Genomic DNA, 24,440 nt, shown 5'->3' on the forward strand with positions numbered 1-24,440 from the left:
TCCACCCTATCCCACCCCTCTAGGAGGACACAAAGCACCGAGCTGATCTCCCTGTGCTATGCGGCTGCTTCCCACTAGCTATCTATTTTACATTTGGTAGTGTATATATGTCCATGCCACTCTCTAACTTCGTCCCAGCTTACGCTACCCATTCCCCATGCCCTTAAGTCCATTCTCTACATCTGCATCTTTATTCCTGTCCTGCCCTAGGTTCTTCAGAACCTTTTTTGTTTTTTTAGATTCCACATATATGTGTTACCATATGGTATTTGTTTATCTCTTTCTGACTTTCTTCACTCTGTATGACAGACTCTAGATCCATCCACCTCACTACAAATAACTCAACTTCGTTTCTTTTTATGGCTGAGTAATAACCCATTCTATATTTGTGCCACATCTTCTTTATCCATTCATCTGTTGATGGACACTTAGGTTGTTTCCATCTCCTGGCTATTGTAAATAGAGCTGCAATGAACATTTTGGTACATGACTCTTTTTGAATTATGGTTTTCTCAAGGTATATACCCAGTAGTGGGATTGCTGGGTCGTATGGTAGTTCTATTTTTAGTTTTTTGAGGAACCTCCATACTGTTCTCCATAGTGGCTGTATCAATTTACATTCCCACCAACAGTGCAAGAGTGTTCCCTTTTCTCCACACCCTCTCCAGCATTTACTGTTTGTAGATTTTTTGATGATGGCCATTCTGACTGGTGTGAGGTGATATCTCATTGTAGTTTTGATTTGCATTTCTCTAATGATTAGTGATGTTGAGCATCCTTTCATGTTTGTTGGCAGTCTGTATATCTTCTTTGGAGAAACGTCTTTTTAGGTCTCCTGCCCAGTTTTGGATTGTTTTGTTTGTTTTTTTGATATTGAGCTGCATGAGCTGCTTGTATATTTTGGAGATTAATCCTTTGTCAGTTGCTTCATTTGCAAACATTTTCTCCCATTCTGAGGGTTGCCTTTTCGTCTTGTTTATGGTTCCCTTTGCTGTGCAAAAGCTTTTAAGTTTCATTAGGTCCCATTTGTTTATTTTTGTTTTTATTTCCATTTCTCTAGGAGGTGGGTCAAAAAGGATCTTGCTGTGATTTATGTCATAGAGTGTTCTGCCTATGTTTTCCTGTAACAGTTTTATAGTTTCTAGCCTTATATTTAGGTCTTTAATCCATTTTGAGTTTATTTATTATTTTTTTTATTTTTTTTATTTTTTTTTGCGGTATGTGGGCCTCTCACTGTTGTGGCCTCTCCCGCTGCAAAGCACAGGCTCCGGACGTGCAGGCTTAGCGGCCATGGCCCACGGGCCTAGCTGCTCCATGACATGTGGGATCCTCCCAGACCGGGGCACAAACCCGCATCCCCTGCATCGGCAGGCGGACTCTCAACCACTGCGCCACCAGGGAAGCCCTGAGTTTATTTTTGTGTATGGTGTTAGAGAGTGTTTTAATTTCATTCTTTTACATGTAGCTGTCCAGTTTTCCCAGCACCACTTATTGAAGAGGCTGTCTTTTCTCCATTGTATATTCTTGCCTCCTTTATCAAAGATAAGGTGACCATATGTGTGTGGGTTTATCTCTGAGCTTTCAATCCTGTTCCATTGATCTATATATCTGTTTTTGTGCCAGGACCATACTGTCCTGATTATTGTAGCTTTGTAGTATAGTCTGAAGTCTGGGAGCCTGATTCCTCCAGCTCCATTTTTCTTTCTCAAGATTGCTTTGGCTATTCAGGGTCTTCTGTGTTTCCATACAAATTGTGAAATTTTTTGTTCTAGTTCTGTGAAAAATGCCATTGGTATTTTGATAGAGATTGCACTGAATCTGTAAATTGCTCTGGGTAGTATAGTCATTTTCACAATGTTGAATCTTCCAATCCAAGAACATGGCATATCTCTCCATCTGTTTGTATCCGCTTTAATTTCTTTCGTCAGTGTCTTATAGTTTCCTGCATACAGGTCTTTTGTCTCCTTAGGTAGGTTTATTCCTAGGTATTTCATTCTTTTAGTTGCAATGGTAAATGGGAGTGTTTCCTTAATTTCTCTTTCAGATTTTTCATCATTAGTGTATAGGAATGCAAAAGATTTCTGTGCATTAATTTTGTATCCTGCTACTTTACCAAATTCATTGATTAGCTCTAGTAGTTTTCTGGTAGCATCTTTAGGATTCTCTATGTATAGTATCATGTCATCTGCAAACACTGACAGTTTTACTTCTTCTTTTCTGATTTAGATTCCTTTTATTTCTTTTTCTTCTCTGATTGCTGTGGCTAAAACTTCCAAAACTATGTTGAATAATAGTGGTGAGAGTGGGCAACCTTGTCTTGTTCCTGATCTTAGTAGAAATAGTTTCAGTTACACCATTGAGTTTCACCATTGAGAACAATGTTGGCTATGGGTTTGTCATGTATGGCCTTTACTCTGTTGAGGTAAGTTCCCTCTATGTTTACTTTCTGGAGGGTTTTTATCATAAATGGGTGTTGAATTTTTTCAAAAGCTTTTTTTGCATCTATTTAGATGATCATATGGTTTTTCTTCTTCAATTTGTTAATATGGTTTACCACATTGATTGATTTCCATATATTGAAGAATCCTTGTATTCCTGGGATAAAACCCACTTGATCATGGTGTATGATCCTTTCAATGTGTGTTGGATTCTGTTTGCTAGTATTTTGTTGAGGATTTTTGCATCTATGTTCATCAGTGATATTGGCCTGTAGTTTTCTCTTTTTGTGGCATCTTTGTCTGGTTTTGGTATCAGGGTGATGGTGGCCTTGTAGAATGAGTTTCAGAGTGTTCCTCCCTCTGCTGTATTTTGGAAGAGTTTGAGAAGGATAGGTGTCAGCTCTTCTCTAAATGTTTGATAGAATTCACCTGTGAAGCCATCTGGTCCTGGGCTTTTGTTTTTTGGAAGATTTCTAGTCAGAGTTTCAATTTCAGTGCTTGTGATTGGTCTGTTTATATTTTCTATTTCTTCCTGGTTCAGTCTCAGAATGTACTTTTCTAAGAATTTGTACATTTTTTCCAGGTTGTCCATTTTATTGGTATATAGTTGCTTGTAATAGTCTTTCATGATTCTTTGTATTTCTGCAGTGTCAGTTGTTACTTCTTCTTTTTCATTTCTAATTCTATTGATTTGAGTCTTCTCCCCTTTCTTGTTGATGAGTCTGGCTAATAGTTTTTCAATTTTTTTTTATCTTCTCAAAGAACCAGCTTTAGTTTTATTGATCTTTGCTATCATCTCCTTCATTTCTTTTTCATTTATTTCTGATCTGATATTTATGATTTGTTTCCTTCTGCTAACTTTGGGGTGGTTTTTTTCTTCTTTCTCTTATTGCTTTAGGTGTAAGGTTAGGTTGTTTATTTGAGATGTTTCTTGTTTCTTGACATAGGATTGTACTGCTATAAACTTCCCTCTTAAGACTGCTTTTGCTGCATCCCATAGGTTTTGGATCGTCATGTTTTCATTGACATTTGTTTTTAGGTATTTTTTGATTTCCTCTTTGATTTCTTCAATGATCTCTTGGTTATTTAGTAGTGTACTGTTTAGCCTCCATATGTTTGTATTTTTTACAGATTTTTTTCCTGTAATTGTTATCTAGTCTCATAGCGTTGTGGTCGGAAAAGATAGTTGACATGATTTCAATTTTCTTAAATTTACCAAGGCTTGATTTGTGACCCAAGATATGATCTATCCTGGAGAATATTCCATAAGCACTTGAGAAGAAAGTGTAATCTGCTATTTTTGGATGGAATGTCCTATAAATATCAATTAAGTCCATCTTGTTTAATGTATCATTTAAAGCTTGTGTTTCCTTATTTATTTTCATTTTGGATGATCTGTACATTGGTGAAAATGGGGTGTTAAAATCCCCTACTATGATTGTGTTACTGTTGATTTCCCCTTTTATGGCTGTTAGTATTTGCCTTATGTATTGAGGTGCTCCTATGTTGGGTGTATAAATATTTACAACTGTTATATCTTCTTGGATTGTTCCTTTGATCATTATATAGTGTCCTTCTTTGTCTCTTGTAATAGTCTTTATTTTCAAGTCTATTTTGTCTGATATGAGAATTGCTACTCCAGCTTTCTTTTGATTTCCATTTGTATGGAATATCTTTTTCCATCCCCTCGCTTTCAGTCTGTATGTGTCCGTAGTTCTGAAGTGGATCTCTTGTAGACAGCATATGTATGCATCTTGTTTTTGTATCCATTCAGCCAGTCTATGTCATTTGGTTGGAGCATTTAATCCATTTACATTTAAGGTAGTTATTGATATATATTTTCCTATTATCATTTTCTTAATTGTTTTCGGTTTGTTATTGTACATCTTTTTCTTCTCTTGTGTTTCCTGCCTAGAGAAGTTCCTTTAGCATTTGTTATAGATCTGGTTTGGTGGTGCTGAATTCTCTTAGCTTTTGCTTATCTGTAAAAGTTTTAATTTCTCTGTCAAATCTGACTGAGATCCTTGCTGGATAGAGTGATTTGGTTGTACGTTTTTCCTTTTCATCACTTTAAATATGTCCTGCCACTCCCTTCTGGCTTGCGGAGTTTCTGCTGAACGATCCACTGTTAACCTTATGGGGGTTCCTTTGTATGTTAATTGTTGTTTTTCTGCTTTTAGTATTTTTCTTTGTTTTTAATTTTTGATAGTTTGATTAATAAGTGTCTTGGCATGTTTCTCCTTGGATTTATCCTGTATGGAACTCTCTGTGCTTCCTGGACTTGATTGACTATTTCCTTTCCCATATTAGGGAAGTTTTCAACTATAATCTCTTCCGATATTTTCTCAGTCCTTTTTTTTTTTTCTCTTCTTCTTCCTGGACTCCTATAATTTGAATGTTGGTGCATTTAATGTTGTCCCAGAGGTCTCTGAGATTGTCCTCAATTCTTTTCATTCTTTTTTCTTAATTCTGCTCTGCAGTAGTTATTTCTGTTATTTTATCTTCCAAGTCACTTATCTGTTCTTCTGCCTCAGTTATTCTGCTATTGATTTCTTCTAGAGAATTTTTAATTTCATTTATTGTGTTGTTCATCATTATTTGTTTGCTCTTTAGTTGTTCTAGGTCCTTATTAAATGTTTCTTGTATTTCCTCCATTCTGTTTCCAAGATTTTGGATCATCTTTACTATCATTACTCTGAATTCTTTTTCAGGTAGAGCTCCTATTTCCTCCTCATTTGTTTGGTCTGGTGGGTTTTTACCTTGCTCCTTCATCTGCTGTGTATTTCTCTGTCTTCTCATTTTGCTTAACTTACTGTGTTTGGGGTCTCCTTTTTGCAGGCTGCAGGTTCGTGGTTCCTGTTGTTTTGGGTGTCTGCTCCAAGTGGATAAGGTTGGTTCAGTGGGTTTTGTAGGCTTCCTGGTGGAGGGGACTGGTGCCTGTGTTCTGGTGGATGAGGCTGGATCTTGTGTTTCTTGTGGGCAAGACCATGTCCGGTGGTGTTTTTTGGGGTGTCTGTGAACTTGTTATGATTTTAGTCAGCCTCTCTGCTAGTGGGTGGGATTGTGTTCCTGTCTTGCTAGTTGTTTTGCATAGGGTGTCTAGCACTGTGGCTTGCTAGTCATTGAGTGGAGCTGGGTCTTAAAGTTGAGATGGAGATCTGTGGGAGAGCTTTTGCTGATTGATATTATGTGAGTCCAGGGAGTCTCTGGTTGGTCAATGTCCTGAACTCGGCTCTCCCACCTCAGAGGCTCAGACCTGACACCCAGCCAGAGCACCAAGACCCTGTCAGCCACACGGCTCAGAAAGAAAGGGAGAAAAAACAAGAAAGAAAGAAAGAAAGAAAGAAAGAGAAAGAAAGGAAGGAAGAAAGAAATAAAGAGAAAGAAAGAAAGCAAGAGAAATAAAATAAAGTTATTAAAATAGAATAAAATATTAAAAGTAAAAAGTAATAAAAAAAAGAAAGAGAGAAAGAAAGAGCAACCAAACCAAAAAACAAATCCACCAATCATAACAAGTGCTAAAAACTATAGTAAAAAAAAAAAAAAAAAAGGACAGTCAAAACTCTAGGACAAATGGCAAAAGCAAAGCTATACAGACAAAATCACACAAAGAAGCCTACACATACACACTCACAAAAAGAGAAAAAGGAAAAATTTATATATATATATATATAAATAAAAAAGGAAGAAAACAAACAAATCAGTAATCAAATCTACCAATAATAAGCTCTAAATACTAAACTAAGATAAACATAAAACCAGAAACAAATTAGATGCAGAAAGCACACCCCAAGTCTACAGTTGCTCCCAAAGTCCACCGCCTCAATTTTGGGATGATTCATTGTCTGTTCAGGTAATCCACAGATGCAGGGTACCTCAAGTTGATTGTGGAGATTTAATCTGCTGCTCCTGAGGCTGCTGAGAGAAATTTCCCTTTCTCTTCATTGTTTGCTCAGCTCCTGGGGTTCAACTTTGGACTGGCCCGGCCTCTGCATGTAGGTCACCTGAGGGCATCTTTTGGGAAGTCTGAGGTCTTCTGCCAGCATTCAGTAGATGTTCTGTAGGAGTTGTTCTATGTGTAGATGTATTTCTGATGTATATGTGGGGAGGAAGGCGATCTCCACATCTTACTCTTCCACCATCTTGAAGGCGCCCCCTTTCTCCTTGTTAAGACTCTTTGGCATGGGGAGGTGCCATTACACTAGATTGTAGTAATGAGTACAATGCAGTCATCGGTGTGTAGGGTGGCGAGAGCCGAAGTGCGGCTGTGGGTAATATACGTCACAGGACCCTGCACGGTTGGAGTTGCACTATGCCTCGGACTTGTCAGTCAGATCACTGGGTACCACACACTCTAAAAATCTCAGTCTTTTCTTTAAAAAGCACTAATCTCATCATGGGGCTCCATCCTCATGACCTAATTACTTCCCAAAGCCTTCATCTCCAAATACCATGACATTGGGAGTTAGGGCTTTAGGACATGAATTTTGAGGAGACATAATTCAGCTCGTAGAAGTGGGGGAAGTGGGTCAGTAGCTCACATGTAGGATTAGCCTGCCAGAGGCAGTCAGAGTCACAGGGAAGAGTCACAGGGAAGCCAGAGTCACAGGGAAGAGTCCTTCTATCTGCCCCACTAGGCCATCTGCCCAAAGCTCCAGGACCCTGATGCCCCAACCTTCCACTCCCCTGGACCTCCAAATCAACATTCTTCTAAGGACCAAACATTTCTGGCCACAGCTTGAGTTCAGGCTCCCCTTGCCCACCTGCTGTCATACGGAGCACTGGATCTCTGCTCAGCTAGGGTCACTCAGCACCTGAATGGGGTGCCTTCAGGGCTGGGATTTTCAACCTGTGGGTGGTGACGCTTTGGTGGGTCAGGAGAGTTTTTTTAGTAGGCTACAACCAACACATGTAAAAAAAATCAGAGCATGTTCCCAAAGCAGTAGCTATTGTTTGGGGGAATTTATTCACATTTATTCACAATGCATGTGGATAAATGTGTCTGCATAGGGCATGGGCTGGGTCATGATTTTCAAGTCAGTGTGGAAAAGAATCTGAAAGCTGTTGCTTTAGGGGATGTGGAGAATAAAGGGATCCACTCTCTGTTTTTGATATGCCTCTAGGCAAGGCACAGAGACAGGATATTTGAGGGAAGAATGCCCTCTGGGATCAACTCTGTTGAACATCTCTTTTACAGCTCTGGAAAATGAGGCCAAGAGGAGCACAGACTGTTTCCCCAGGCCATCCGCAGATCTTCTGGCCCGGGGCCTCCCACGGCCTCCTCCTGGGGATACAGGAAGGAATTCCTGTAAGAGGGATAATGTCAGTGAAAACAGACCTCTGACAGTTTTCTCCTCCATGAAAGCAATGAGAAATCCGGCAAAAATGGGCACAACCAACTTTTTTGGAGCTCTGAAAATTGGCCAAAGGCTCGCAACAATTCTAGGAGCATTTATTCCAGAAAAACGGCTGGATCTTGATAAGAACAGATTTTGTAGCATTTTAACTTACCCTGTTCCCATACCCCTTTCTCCAGCTTTGTGGTAGCCTTGATATCATCCACTCATGGTCAAGATGAGGGTCAGCAGCTCGTAGCCATTGGACAGGAAAATGGATGGCACCTACTTCAAATCCTCAGTACCAGAGAATTGCCATTACTTACCCAGCCTGATGGTTCCTTAAAAGACCCCATTTGCAAAGCTGTCTTTATTGATCTGACTTGGAGTTCTCCTGGAGCAAAAAGGCCTTTTCTCCAGAATATTTGCTGGCAAATATTTAGCTTCAGGGCAACGTGAGGCAGTGGGTAAGAGTTGGGACAAATAGCGGGCTAACCAGAAAGCTTGAAAGAAAAGCTGGGAAATGAGGTGTCCACAGGAGTTTTTAAAACTTCCAACATATTCCTGAGGCTCTAGAAGGTCACATGCAGGCTATGTGCTTGCTCAGGAAGAAGACCTTAAGCTCTCACCCGTGACTGATCTTGAGGAAGTAAAAGCTGAGGCAGAGTTATCAGCTGCTCAGTTGAGCACTGAAGGAGCCCCCAATACACACACAGAGCCCCTTGGCAAAGACTTGGATACTTATGGTTTCCGGGCACTTAAGGAAAGCTCTGCCAAATCATTAGCTGAATACTAAGCTCAGTGAGAAGAGACTTCGGTGGCCACACATGACAAAGAATAGACTTTACAGAATTGGTTTAGAAAAGGCACAAAGCAAAACAAAACAAAACAAAATTAGCAAACAGCAGCACCAACAAACCCTGGGGAAAGGGGGGAATCTGATTTCCAAAGTTAGCACCTTTTATGATTTTAAATGTCCAGTTAAAAAAACCATATGTGAAATAAAAGAAAGAAGGGAAGAAAAGAAAGACCATTTTATCTGCAACAGCAGAACACATATTCTTCTCAAACTCACATGAAACATTCACCAGGAAATGTTCACCTTCACCAAGATATTGTCATAAAGCACATCTTAACAAATTTTAAGAGTATATGTCATATACTCTTAAATATGTGCTCTCAGACCACAATATAAATCAAAACACAAAGACAGCTGCATAATCCCTAAATACTTGTATTTTAAACAACACACTTCCAAATAATGCATTGGTCAAAGAAGAAATCTCAAGATAAATTTTTAAATATTTTGACCTAAATAAAAATGAAAACAAAACACACCAATATTCGTAGGATGCAGTGAGAGAAATATTTAGAAGGCGATGTATAGCAGTGAATGCATATATAGAAAAGAAATATCTAAAATCAATCATCTAAGCTTCCACGTTAGGAAACTAGAAAAAGAAGAGAAAATTAATTCCGAAGTAACAGAAGAGAAAAAATAAAAAAAAAATTAGAGCAGAAATTAATGAGATTGAAAACAAGAAATAAACAGGGAAAACCAATGAAATCAAAAGCTGGTTCTTTGAAGAGAGCAATCAAATCAAAAAGCCTCTATTCAGGCTAACTAAAAAAAAGAGTGAAAGGATAAAAATTATTAATGTCAAAAATGAAAAAGGGGCCATCGCCACAGATTCCATGGACATTGAAAGGATAATCAAAGAATACTATGAACAATTCTATGCCCACATATTTGATATCCTACATGAAATGGACTAATTCCTTGAAAGACACAATGTACCAAAGCTCACACAAGAAGAAATAGACAATCTTTTTTTTTTTTTTTTTTTTTTTGTTACGCGGGCCTCTCACTGTTGTGGCCTCTCCCCTTGCGGCGCACAGGCTCCGGACGCACAGGCTCAGTGGCCATGGCTCATGGGCCCAGCCGCTTCGCGGCATGTGGGATCCTCCTGGACCGGGGCATGAACCCGTGTCCCCTGCATTGGCAGGCGGACTCTCAACCACTGCACCACCAGGGAAGCCCAAAATAGACAATCTTAAAAGGACTATATCTGTCAAAGAAATTGCATCAAAAACTAATACCTTCCAAAAAGAAAGCACCAGACCCAAATGGGTTCACAGGTGAATTCTACCCAACATTTAAGGAAGAAATTATACCAATTCTTTACCATCTCCTCCAGAAGAGAGGAACAGAAGGAATACTTTCAAACCATTTTATGAGGCTAACAATTCCCTAATACCAAAATCAGATAAAGGCATTATAAGAAAACTACAAACCAATATCTTTCATGAACATAGATGCAATGATCCACAACAAAATATTAGCAAATCAAATCCAACAATGTATAAAAAGATTTATACACCATGACCAAGTAGAATTTATCCCAGGTTTACAAGGCTGGCCCATCATTTGAAAATCAATTAATGTAATCCATCATATCAACAGGCTAAAGAATAAAAATCACATGATCATACCAATGTTTGCAGGAAAAGAACAAGACAAAATCCAATACCCATTCATGATAAAAACAAAAACAAAAACCTCTCAGTAAACTAGGAATAGAGAAGGAACTTCCACAGCTGGATAAAGAATTGCCACAAAAAACCTACAACCAACATTATACTTAATGATGAGAAACTAGAGGCCTTCCCACTAAGATCAAAAACAAGCCAAGGTTGTTCTCTCTCACTACTGCTTTACAACATTGTACTAGAAGCCCTAGCTAATGCAATAAGACAAGAAAAGGAAATAAGGTATACAGATTTTCTTTGTTAACAGATGACGTGATTGGCTGTATAGAAAATTCAAAAAGATTGATAAAAAAAATTCCTGGTACTAAAAAATGATTATGTCAAGGATGCAGGATGCAAGGTACAATGTTAATATACAAAAGTCAATCACTTTCCTATATACCAACAATGAACAAGTGGAATTTGAAATAAAAAACTCAAGACCATTTACTTTAACGCTGGAAAAAATGAAATACGTGGGTATAAATCTAACAAAATATATACAAGATCTATATGAGGGAAACTAAACATTTCTAATGAAAAAAATCAAAGAACTAAATAAATGAAGAAATATTCCATGTTCATGTGTGGGAAGAGTCAATATTGTCAATATGTCAGTTTCCCAACATGATCTATAGATTCAGTGAAATCCCAATCAAAATCCCAGCAAGTTAGTCTGTGAATATAGACAAGTTTATCAGAGTGGCAAAAGACCCAGAATAGCTATCTTAGTCTTTTGCGGCTGCTCTAACAAAATAGCATAGAGTAGGTGGCTTATAAACAACAAACTTTTATTTCTCACAGTCTGGAGACTGGAAGTATGAGAGCAGGGTGCCACGGTCAAGTGAAGGCCTCTTCTGGATCACTGACATCTCAGTGTATCTTAATATGGCAGAAGGGGCTAACATGGTCTATGAGATCTCTTTTATAATAACAATGAGCTCATTCAGGTGGGCTCCACTCTCATGACTTCATCACCACTTAAAGTATCCATCTTCTAACACCATCTCACTGGGAATTAGGATTCCAACATGTGAATATGTGAATTTGGGGTGGGGGCACAAACATTCAGATCACAGCAATAGCCAATACAAAATTGAAAGAGAAGAACAAAATTGAACAAATACAACTAGTTGACAAGACTTACTATAAAGCCACAGTAAACTAACTCAGAGTCAATCACAGACCTAAATGTAAAATGCAAGACCACAAAACTCCTAGGAGAAATTATAGGATAAAATTTAATGACTATGGGCTTGATGATGACTTTTTAGATACAACAAAGGCACAATCCATGAAAGAAAGAATTGATTAGCTGGACTTCATTAAAATTTAAAACTTCTGCTCTATGAAAGACACTGTCAGGAGAATGAAAAGGCAAACCACATGTTGGGAGAAAATATATGTAAAAGATTTGATAAAGAACAGTTATCCAAAATATACAAAGATATCTTAAAACTCAAAAACAAGAAACCAAACAACCTAATTAAAAAATAGCTCAAACACCTTAACAGAAACCTCACCAAAGAAGATACATGGATAAACAGTAGCATGTGAAAAGATGCTCCACATCATATGTTATCAGGGAAATGCAAGTTAAAACAACAATGAGATACCACTACATACCTATAGATGTAGATATCAAAATCTAGAACACTGACAACACTGAATGATGGCAAGGATGTGGAGCAACAGGAACTCTCATTCATTGCTGGTGGGAGTGCAAAACTGTACAGCCACTTTGGCAGTTTGGTGTTTTCTTTAAAAAATGAACATACTCTTAACCTACAAGCCAGCAATCATGTTCCCTGGTATTTACCCAAAGGAGCTGAAAACTCATGTCTACACAAAAACCTGTACCCAGATGTTTACAGCAACTTTATTCATAGTTGCCAAAACCTGGAAACAACTGAGTTGTTCTTCGGTAGGTGAATGGATTAAAAAAACCTGTGGTATATCTAGACAATGGAATATTATTCAGTGCTTAAAAAAATGGGCTACCAAGCCATGAAAAGACATGACTTTTTTACTAAATGAAAGAAGCCAATCTGAAAAGACTAGATACTGCATGATTCCAACTATTTGACATTCTGAAAAAGGCAAAACTTTGGAGACAGTTGTCAAGGGTAGTGGGGGAAGGAGGGATGAATAGGCAGAGAACAGGGCAGTGAAACTACTCAGTTTGAATAGTTCCCTCCTATCTAGTTAACAAGGCAATTGCATAAAGCAATAATTATAAATATAGATTGATGGGCATACAGTGCATATTAGTGTAATTTTATGATAATAATAGCACAAAGGAATGGGGAGGAAATGGAGTATAGAGGAACAGTTTTTAAATACTATTGAAGTTAAGTTAGTATTAATCTGAACAACTAGATTTGTTATAAGTAAAGATGTTAATTGTAATACCAAAGCAAAAACTAGTAACTCAAAAATATAGAGTAAAAGCAACAAGGGAATTAAAATTATATACTAGAAAATACAGTAATTAACACAAAAGAAGGCAATAATGGAAGAATAGAGGAACAATAAAAGCATGACAAATAGAAGACAAATAGCAAGATTGCAGACATAACTACTACCTTATCAGTCATTATGTTAAATGTAAATGGATTAAGCATCCTATTTGAAAGGCATGCACTGACAGATTGAACAAAATAAATATGATCCAATTTTTTTCCTTCTACATGAGACGTACTTTATTTTATTTTTTTAAAGATTTTTTCATGTGGACCATTTTTAAAGTCTTTTATTGAATTTGTTACAAATTGCTTATGTTTTATGTTTTGGTTTTTTGGCCATGAGGCATGTGGGATCTTAGCTCCCCAACCAGAGCTCAAACCCTCACCCCCTGCCTTGGGAGGTGAAGTTTTAACCACTGGATGGCCAGGGAAGTCCCCATGAGATGCACTTTAGAGTTTAAAATATCAGATAGATTTAGAGTAAAATGATGGATAACAGACATGCCATGCAATAATTTAAAAAAAGAGCTGAAGTGGCTATATTTATATAAGACAAAGTAGACTTTAAGACAAAAATTTTTCCTAGAGACAACATTTTGTAATGATAAAAGGGTCAATCCACTAAGGAGATATAACAGTTACAAACATGCAACAAAAATGAAATGATAAATAGACAATTCAAAAGTAATAGCTGGAGATTTCAATACCCTACTTTCAAAAACAGATAGAACAACTAATGAGAATAAAGAAATAAACTTGAACAACAATATTAACCAACTAGACCTAACAGATACTCACAGAACATTCTACCCAACAACACCAAAATACATTCTTCTCAAGTACATATGAAATATTCTCCAAGATAGGCTATCTATTAGACAATAAAACAAGTCTCAACAAATTACAAAATAAATCATACAAAGCATATTCTGGAATGAAATTAAAAATCGATGATAGAGGAAATTTGAGAAATTAACAAATTTGTGGAAATAAAACAACACACTCCTAATTAACCCATGGGTCAAAGAAGAAATCATAAGGGAAATTAAGAAACATTTTGAGATGAAGGAAAATAAGAACACAACATACAAAAACTCATGGGATGCAGTTAGAGCAGTGCCCAGAGGGAAATTCATGGCAGTTAATTTTTTTAAAGCAAACATTAAAAAAATAAAGATTTTAAAGTGAATAATCTAATCTTCCATCTTAAAAAAACTAGGAAAAGAAGAGTAAACTAAACTCAGAAGCAAATAATAAAAATTAGACCTGAAATTAATGAAATAGGGAATAGAAAAATAGGAAAAAATCAGTGGAACCAAGTTATTTTTGAAAAGATTAACAAAATTGATAAACATTTAGCTAAACTGACCAAGAAAAAAAGAGAGAAGACTCAAATTACTAAGGTCAGGAATGAAGGAGGAACATTACTACTGATATTTCAGAAATTTAAAAAAGATGATAAAGAAATCTGATAAACAATTATATGCCAATAAATTAGATAACCTAGATGAAATGTACAAATTTCTAGAAAGACATGAACTACTGAAACTAGCTCAAGAAGAAAAAGAAAATCTGAATAGACCTGTAACAAATAGATTGAATTAATAATAACTATAATAATAATAATATAATAAAGTTGGGGGGTTGGGGGCAACAACCCCTAAGCAGTTGAAAATCTCTGTACTGCTATCTCTGCCTCCATGAAAAGGAATTGATAAATGACTCACCCAAGAGCAGGAAGCTAAAACAGTTTGAGTAAAATCAGGACTCAAACCCTATTTCTTTTGATTCCACATATTGTGATCCTTAATTGAGCACAAACTTCTCTCCACACTTATTTAATATAAAGATTTATAAAATGAAAGTAGAAGTACTATATTCCTTGAAAAATCTGCAAATATAAGTAGACCCACACAGTTCAAACTCATATTGTTCAAGGGTCAACTATAATAGTAATAATAATAAACACCTTCTCACAAAGAGAAACATAAGACCAGATGGAGTCACTAATGAATTCTACCAAAATTGGAAGAATTAACACCAACCATTCACAAAAACTTCCAAAAAATAGAAGAGGAACAAACACCTCCTAACTCATTCTATGAACCACTATTACCTTGATATCAATCCAGACAAAGACATCACAGGAAAAGAAAATTACAAATCAATATCCCTTTTGAATATAGACTCAAAAAGCCTCCACAAAATGCTAGCAAACCAAATCCAGGAGCATACAAAAGGGATTATACACTATGACAAAGTGATGTTTATCGTAGGAATACAAGGTTGCTTTAACACCCAAAAGTCAATCAATTTAATACACCATATTCATAAAGGATAAAAACCACATGATCATCTCAATGGGTACAAAAGAGAATTTTAAAAAATTCTAATACTGCCTTTAAGTTGTTTCACTCAACAAATTTGAAATAGAAGGGGATGTTCTCAAGCTAATGAAGAGCATCTATATGGAAGCAACCTAAGTGTCCATCGACAGATGAATGGATAAAGAAGATGTGGCACATATATACAATGGAATATTACTCAGCCATAAAAAGAAATGAAATTTAGTTATTTGTAGTGAGGTGGATGGACCTAGAGTCTGTCATACAGAGTGAAGTAAGTCAGAAAGAGAAAAACAAATACTGTATGCTAACACATATACATGGAATCTAAAAAAATGGTTCTGAAGAACCTAGGGACAGGACAGGAATAAAGATGCAGATGTAGAGAATGGACTTGAGGACACGGGAAGGGTAAGCTGGGACGAAGTGAGAGAGTGGCATGGACATATATACACTACCAAATGTAAAATAGATAGCTAGTGGGAAGCAGCCGCATAGCACAGGGAGATCAGCTTGGTGCTTTGTGAACACCTAGAGGGGTGGGGTAGAGAGGGAGGGAGGGAGACGCAAGAGGGAGGATATATGTATACATATAGCTGATTCACTTTGTTATACAGCAGAAACTAACACACCATTGTAAAGCAATTATACTCCAATAAAGATGTTAAAAAAATCCACAAAAACCCCACAGCTAACATCCTGCTTAATGGTGAAAGACTGAAGATTCCCCCTAAGATCAGGAGAAGGACAGGATGTCTACTCTCTCCACTTCTACTCAACATTGTACTGAAGGTTTTAGCCAGGAAAATTAAGCAAGAATTAAAAATAAAGGCATATATATTGTAAAGGAAGAAATAAAACTCTATTTACAAATGATATGATACTGTGTATAGAAAGTCCTAAGGAATACACACACACACACACATATACTATGACAACTAATAAATGGATTTAGCAAGGTTGCAGGATACGAAATCAATATACAGAAATCAACTGTATTTCTATACAGTATCACTGAATAAATAGTCCTAAATAAAGTCCTAAATAAGAGGAGAGACGGCCCATGTTCATAGTTTGGAAGAGTTAATATTGTTACGATAGCAACACTTCCCAAATGGATACAGAGTCAGTGCAATCTCTATCAAAATCCTGGTTGACTTTTCTCAGACACTGACAAGCTGATTCTAAAATGCACATGGAAATGCAAGAACTCAGAATAACCAAAGCACTCATGAAAAAGAAAAATAAAGTTGGAGGACTCCCACTCCCTGATTTCAAAACCTACTACAAAGCTACAGTCATCAAGACAAATACCATATGATATCATTTATATGTGAAATCTAAAATATGACACAAATAAACCTATCTATGAAACAGGAACAGAATCATGGACATAGAGAACAGACTGGTGGTTGCCAAGGGAGAGGGGTTGGGGGAGGGATGGATTGGGAGTTTGGGATTCACAGATGCAAACCATTATATATAGAATGGATTAACAAAAAGGTCTTATTGTATAGCAAGGGGAACTGTATTCAATATCCTGTGATCAACCATAATGGAAAAGACTATGAAAGAATGTATATATATGTATAACTGCATGACTTTGCTGTAGAGCAGAAATTAAAACAACATAGTAAATCAACTAAACTTCAATAAAAACTTTAAGAAAAAGAATGGAAAAGAAAAAGCTACAGTCATCAAGAGTGTGGAACTGGTATCAGAATAGGCATATAGATCAGTAGCATAGATCTGAAAGTCCAGAAATGAACACTTACATGTACATTTATGACTTTTAAAATGGGTACCCAAAATTTCAGTTCTCAGAGAATATTCTTTTCAATATTTGGGGCTGATATGACTGTATATCCATGTGCCAAAAAAAAAAAAAATGAAGCTGGGACCCTACCTCAGGTCATATACAAAATTAACTTAAAGTGATCAAAGACCTAAATTTAAGAGGATCTAAAACTATAAAACTTTTAGAAGAAAATACAAGTGTACATCTTCCTGACCGAGAATTAGATAATGGTTTCTTAGCTACGACATCTAAAACACAAGCAACCAAAGAAAAAGTAGACAAGTTAAATTTTATCCAAAATAGAAACTGTGTGCTTCAAAGAGTACTACCAAGAAAGTGAAAAGAAATCCCAGCAAATGGGAGGAAATATTTGCAAATGATGTATCTGATAAGTTTCTAGTCCCAGAATATATATAAAGAATTCATACAACTGAATAATAAGAAAAAAAATAACCCAGTTTTAAAACGTGCAAACAATTTGAATAGACATTTCTCCCAAGCAAATATACAAATGACTAACAAGCACATGAAGAGATACTCAACATCATTAGTCATGAGGGAAATGCAAATCAAAACCACAATGAGATACCACTTCACACCCACTAGGGTAACTGTAATGGGAAAGACATAAATAACTAGTTTCAGTGAGGACATGGAGAAATTGGAACCCTCATACACTGCTGGTGGGAGTGTAAAACGGTGCAGCCTCTTTGGAAAACACCTCCTCAAAGATGGGTTCACCACACGACTCAGCAGTTTCACTCCTAGGTACATGCTTAAGAGAACTGAAAGCATATATCCACACAAAGACTTGTTCTTAGGGTTCATAGCAGCTTTATTCATAATTGCGCAGATTGGAAACAACCCCGATGTCCATCAGCTGAGGCCAGGCCCCCAGGATGTTACGGTGGCCACGACAGCAGCGCTCTCAAGGTGGGGCCCACGCACTTCCTGCTCCAGGAATTGAGGCGCTTGCTTCTGTTCCAAGCGAAAGATCACTCTGCTTGATCCTGCAGTCATCAAGGACACAGAGCAGAGGGAGAGAGGACACTCATGGGTTCCACGTGGAGGAGGGCTGTCTTTTTTTTTTTTTTTTTTTTTTTTTTTTGCGGTGCGCAGGCCTCTCACTGATGTGGCCTCTCCCGTTGCGGAGCACAGGCCCCGGACGCGCAGGCTCAGCGGCCATGGCTCACGGGCCCAGCCGCTCCGCGACATGTGGGATCTTCCCGGACCGGGGCACGAACCCGTGTCCCCTGCATCGGCAGGCGGACTCTCAACCACTGCGCCACCAGGGAAGCCCCCAGCCTCTCTTCTAGGGGCGTTAAGGTCCACTCCAATTTCACTGCCAGTGTTATCAGCGCTTTTCATATCTTTGCTGCACTTTCACCTTTATTGGCCGATTTCCTCTTTCAAGTGTCCATTTTTTTTGTTTTTGTTTTTTTTTGCGGTGCGCAGGCCTCTCACTGATGTGGCCTCTCCTGTCGCGGAGCACAGGCTCCGGACGCGCAGGCCCAGCGGCCATGGCTCACGGGCCCAGCCGCTCCGCGACATGTGGGATCTTCCCGGACCGGGGCACGAACCCGTGTCCCCTGCATCGGCAGGCGGACTCTCAACCACTGCGCCACCAGGGAAGCCCCCAGCCTCTCTTCTAGGGGCGTTAAGGTCCACTCCAATTTCACTGCCAGTGTTATCAGCGCTTTTCATATCTTTGCTGCACTTTCACCTTTATTGGCCGATTTCCTCTTTCAAGTGTCCATTTTTTTTGTTTTTGTTTTTTTTTGCGGTACGCGGGCCTCTCACGGCTGGGGCCTCTCCCGTTGCAGAGCACAGGCCCCGGACGCGCAGGCTCAGCAGCCATGGCTCACGGGCCCAGCCGCTCCGCGGCATGTGGGATCTTCCCAGACCGGGGCACGAACCCGTGTCCCCTGCACTGGCAGGTGGACTCTCAACCACTGCGCCACCAGGGAAGCCCTGAGGAGGGCTGTCTTTGAAGGCAAAGTGCGGTGCTGGCTGGGCGGGTGGCGGCGAGAGGGTTGTCCGACAGGCTGCAGGGCTGGGAGTTTGGGATCTGGCCTCGCTGCCTGCCCTGGTGACCTGTCCAGTCCTATCAACCTGCTCAACCTCTCAGCTCTGGAGAATTTCAGGGGCACCACGTCCCTGAAGATGAGCACACAGCCCTAGGGGCAGCACAGGCCCACCTGGCCAGCTTGGGGCTCAGCCAGCCCTGGGGACATTCTGCATCTGTAGCCAGTCTGCAAATGCACACTGGGTACGTGCTCTGAGCCAGGCCCTCTGTGCCCTGGGAGAGGGAGGTGGAGGGCCCAGCCTGCGGGAGCTCAGGGCTGATCCAGGGGCAGAGCAAAGACATCTGGAGTCATCAGAGGTAGGGGAGGAGCTCAGGGGACCCAAAGCTCTCAGGGGACCCTCAGAGGAGGCGAGCCAGAGCCATGTCATGAGGCCACCTCTCAGTGGTCTGTGACAGAGGAGATAGAGGTCATCCCAGAGGCAAAGCGTGCACGCGTGTGCCTATGCAAATGTTTTCTAGGCAGAGTGAGCTTGGCCTGAGATTCGCCTGTGACCAACTCTAGAGACTGCCCCTGGGCCCGTCTGGACGCCCAGCCTGCCACATGTGAGACGGCCAGTTAGAGATCAAGCCACCCTGGAGGAAGCTGACTTCCAGGTGCTGCGCCCAGAAGGTACAGATCTGATTCACGCGAACCGCTAATGGGACTCAGAGGAAACCCTGATCACGGCAGAGAAGAGCTGTGGACGTGGCTGAGGTGAGGGGCGGCCTGGTGGTGAGGGGCGCCAGCACCCTGGAGTTCCCAGCAGGCCTCCGCCTCAGCGGCCAGCAGGTGGCCTGGGGGGCAGCTGGCTCTTTCACATCGGGGGACAGGGCTGTGGTCAGCTGCACAGACCGGAACTTTCTCTGTCACCTGCCTCCCCTCTGCCCTGGGGGTGAAGACCCATTTCCCCAAAGTCCTCAAGACCTCCAGTCTTCCTAAAACAACTCCAGGCAGGGCCAGGTTGTGCTCAGCAGCATAAGGGCCCCAAAGGTGTCCATACCTAATTCCTGGCATCTGTGACTATGTCACCTCTCCCGGCAAAGAGACCTTGGGGTGTGGTTAAGGATCTGGAGATGGGAGACGAGCCTGGGTCATCCAGGTGGGCCCAGTGCCATCACAGGGGTCCTCATAAGGCCAAGGCAGAGACAAGAAGGTCAGGGTCAGAGTGACGTGACGTGAGAAAGACTGGGCGGCCAGTGCGGCTTTGGAGATGGCGGGAGGGGCTGCGAGCCAGGGAGTGCGGGCAGCCTCTAGAGGCTGGAAAAGGCCAGCAAACGGATTCTCCTCTGGAGCCTCCAGATAGACCCAGCCCGGCTAATGCCTCCCTATCAGCTCACGGGGACTGTGTCAGACTTCTGACCTCCAGAACTGCAAGGTAGTAGATTTGTATTGTCGTCAGGCACTAAGTGTGTGCTGATTCCTTGTAGCAGCACAAGGGCAGTGATGCACGCAGATCAGACCTGAGTGCCTCCCCGGGAGGATGCCCAAGAAATCGGCCACTCTCTCTGCTCCCTGAGGCCCTGAGGGGAAGTGGCGCTTGTCACCATCACCAGGGCTGGAGCCAGCCACACAGGCAGCCCAGCCCAGCCCACCAGCGGGCCTCACGTGTGGAGTGGGCGGAGCAGCAGCGCACCGCCTTGACCTTCATCCTCACTTATGCCTCCTCGATTTGGGCTTCTCCTGAGAAGCAGGGAAGCACTCCTCGTTCTCTTGCTCGGATCTCTGGGAAAGGAGTCCATCACGTACGCAGAGGAACAGTGGAAGACAGGAGGGGTGGCCACCAGAAAGCCCCGGCCCTGTGGATCCAGGGCAGGGCAGCGCCCAGAAGAAAGCTGGGGCCAGCATGGCCCAAGCAGAGGGCACAGGTGGAAGAGGACCGGAGGCCAAGCTGCGTGGAGGATCCTGAGAGCTGAGGACCCACCCGGAGGACGACTGTGCAGCTGAGGACTGGGGGCCTGTTCCGGGGCACCTGGGAGCCAGGTGGGTTCTAGAGGGCTCTCTCTGAGCAGACAAGGAGAGGGCAGGGCTGAGACTGGAGACTGAGGCCGGGAGGAGGCCAAGGGGGATGGGCTCAGCCCGCGGGGCAGTGGGATGGAGAAGGGGGGCCGGCACAGACTCCCTATCCGGATGGGTGGCTAGGGTGGGACTCCAGGGTCTGCTCTTCCCGGAAAAGGTAACTCATGGTGCGGCTTCGGGAGGAGGAGCCGGACACGTCCTCGGGGTTGGGCCTGCGTCCTGGAGGCCCGGCCCCGGCCCCCTCCCACTGCTGTCTCACCAGATCCCACTCCCCAGCCTGACCAGGCCCTCCGCACCCGCTTGCTTCTTGGGGGTGTTTTTCTTCTGCAGAGTTCCTGTCTGCACGTCTCCCTGGAGGGATGCGGGCGCTTCCCTCGGCCCTGGACTCCCAGATCCCATTACCTCTAATGAGCCCAGCTGAGGCCAGGCAAGGCAATTAGGAGTGCCAGGCCTTCCCGTAACTGCTCCTCGGAGCCAGGCAGGCATGCAGCCCCGGCCGCGCCGCCATCGCCTTGTAACGAGAGGGCAAAATCCGGGAATTAATGAGGACGGGAAAATTAATCACAGGTTGTTGGGCTGTGCTGCACCCTGGGAGGCGTTCTGCAGGTTTGGAACCGCAGATCCAGGGGTGGGGACGCCAGGAGGAGGAATCTGGGCTCCAGGATCATGCCACAAACACAGATGGAGCCTTTCTGGCCTGCCCCGCACCAGGGAAGGAGGTGGCTGTGGGCAGAGTTGAGGCAAGAGCAGGAGTCTTGAGGATGGAGGCTGCCACGTGCTGTGTGACCTGGGCCTGGCTGCCTAACCTCTCTGGGCACCAGTGCTCAGATTCTGGGTTGGGCCAACCAGAGTCCCATGTTTATGGAGGGAGGCCGAGGTCTCCCGCCTCCATGCCCCAACCTGGTCTCAGCTCTGGGCTCGCCGGGGGGGTGGGTAACATAAAGTCTGTGTGGGGTATCATCACCAAGCAGTAACAAATGACACAGTGCATCCGAAAACAGGGGCTGAGGCTTTTTTTTTAAATCGAGGACAAAGACATTACAGATGTGTTTTCAATCCCCCTCTAAGAGAATAAGTTTATATAAAAGAAATTCGGCTCTCCAGACGCCCTCCCCTTATAGCAGACTCTGTTTACCCCCGGGTACTGCTGGGGCGCGAGACGGGTTGGCTCTGGCTCACAGAGGCACAGGTGGGCGCAGTGGGTGCAGGTGAGTGCAGGTGGGCCCAGGTAAGCGCAGGCCAGTTCAGCTCAGAGGAGCTTCCAGAGGGAGGGACGGACCTGACTGCAGGGTGAGGAGGGAGGGGTGGTGGGGTGTGCTCCCCCAGAACTAAGGGGGAAACCGGAGATCGGGGGCCGGGGCGGGGTCATTCCAGAGTCAGGCCTCCTTGCTGTAGGGCTACTTGGGTATCTGCTCGAGGAAACTCTAACCGATGTGCCGGGCTGGGTGTGCCCTGGGCCCCAGGAGCTGACCTTGCTCACTTGCTGCCCGGGGAGGCCCTTCTGGGCGGCTCGCTGCTCTGTTGTTAGGGAGCCAGGTCACTGCTGCTCCCAGCTGCTTGGCCTGGGTCCCTAGGAGGCCCTGCTGAGCTGCAGCTGAGAGCCAGCAGGACCTGGCCGCACCCTGCACTTCCGGACACGCGGGAAGTGATGCTCCGGGGCCCCGTGGGAGAGGCTTCTTGACGTCGGATCATGCAGCGTCTCTGAAGGCGGCCTCCGAGGGCCAGGACTGAGGGCTCAGGAGGCCGGGTGAGCTCAGGATGGCACTGTCTTCTGCTCACTCGCCTCCTTCCCTGCCTGGCCCCCCTCTGCTCACCCCTGCTGCCCTGGGACCTCACTCTTGTAGCTGGCCTGGCACAGGAGCTCCTTGCTTCTACGTTCTGAGCACCCCTTGGAAGACAAGGACCAGAGTCTGGGTGCTGGCCTTGGAGGGAGAGGGTGCGGGGAAACCTGGTCCTGCCCCGAGGGTTAGGACTTAGCACGTCCACTGCAGGGGCCACGGGTTCAATCCCTGGTCAGGGAACCAAGATCCCACATGCCCCGCGGTGCGACCAAAAACCAGAAAACCAAAAACAAGGCAGAAACCAAAAAAGAAACCGTAAAACTGAAGATCACTACCAGTTGTTTAGAATAATCCCATTTGCACAAACATCTTCCTTATTTAAAAAAAAAAAAAGGCGAGAGAGAGGAGGGGAGAAAGCAGGATGGAGTCGGGGCAGCTCTGGGGGAGAAGACGGAGGAGCGCAGGGCAGGAGAAGAGCTGCAAGCAGAGGCCTGGAGCGCCGTGTGGTGGGCGCTGGGCTGTGAGCCACGGAAGCCAGCTGTGCCCACCTCCAGCAGCTACGGGGTCCGTAAGCAGCTCCTGGAAGCGATGGGCTGAGCTAGGTCGCAAGCCGCACCCTGGCTTCCAGAAGGTTCCAGCGAGGTCCTCCACCGGGCTCCCTCTACTGCCTCTGCTCTGACACTCAGCTCCCATCACGTCCTCCCCTCTGGGAAGCCTCCCTTGAGACCCCAGCTGGGCCAGACCCCCGACCCACTGTGGTCCCTCGTTGCACTTATTTGCCCCACCTGCCCCCAGCCACCCCGGGAGCTTCGCCAGGCAGATCCACATTCAACTCCTGTCCCAGATGCAGGGCCAGCACGGGCACAGCACCGAAGCCAAATGGGGTAGGTGGGGCAGCCAGTGAAAAACAAGCCCTGATCAGAGCCCTACACTCAACCGGGCCCTGCCCGACCAGAGAGACTGCGGTTTGGGCCAGGCCTCTGCTGGCTTCTGGAAGCACAGGTGGGCGGCCTGGAGAGGATGGGGGGGCCCCATGTTCATGCTAATTTGAGTAAGCCTGTTGGCTGTGCCTCTGTACAGGTTTTCTTGGTTGCTTTAATAATGAAATGTTTTATAGCATCAAATATTCATCCTTATTAGCCTGGAAAGGTCAGGGACCTGCGCCTTTTGCATTTCCTGGGTAATTTGGTCTGACCTTTAGTTAGCGACGGAGGCCTGCCGCTATCTCCAGGGACTGGCGAGGGGACCCGGCCGTTCTGCTACTGCCTTCCGCTTCTTGATGCCCGGGGACACACAGCCTCAGTTTCCCCACCCCTGTGATGAGTTTCTTGGCCCCGGGTGACCCAGGGCAGTGCAGGGTGCCTTGGGCTCACATTCTGGCTTAGTCTGGTCAGAGGAGCCTCCTGGCGCAGGGGGGCGGGGTCTGTGCCCCTCGCCCCAGCTTCCTGCCACCGGGCCGAGAAGCCTCCATCCTGCTTTGGGGCCCTGGGAGCGGGGGCAGAAGAGGGGACCCCTTTATAGACTGCATTCTTGGAGAGACGGCGTGGCTCCCCAACGAGGAGCTCATCCTTAGCCCTTAATACTCCCTCCTCACTAGAAACATGCACCCCTCCATAAGCTCAGGTGGGAGGTGGTAACGTCAACAAAGTAGAAATTAGAGAAGTGG

This window comes from Mesoplodon densirostris, chromosome 4 (genome assembly GCF_025265405.1).
Source record: "Mesoplodon densirostris isolate mMesDen1 chromosome 4, mMesDen1 primary haplotype, whole genome shotgun sequence".
Classification (NCBI taxonomy): domain Eukaryota; kingdom Metazoa; phylum Chordata; class Mammalia; order Artiodactyla; family Ziphiidae; genus Mesoplodon; species Mesoplodon densirostris.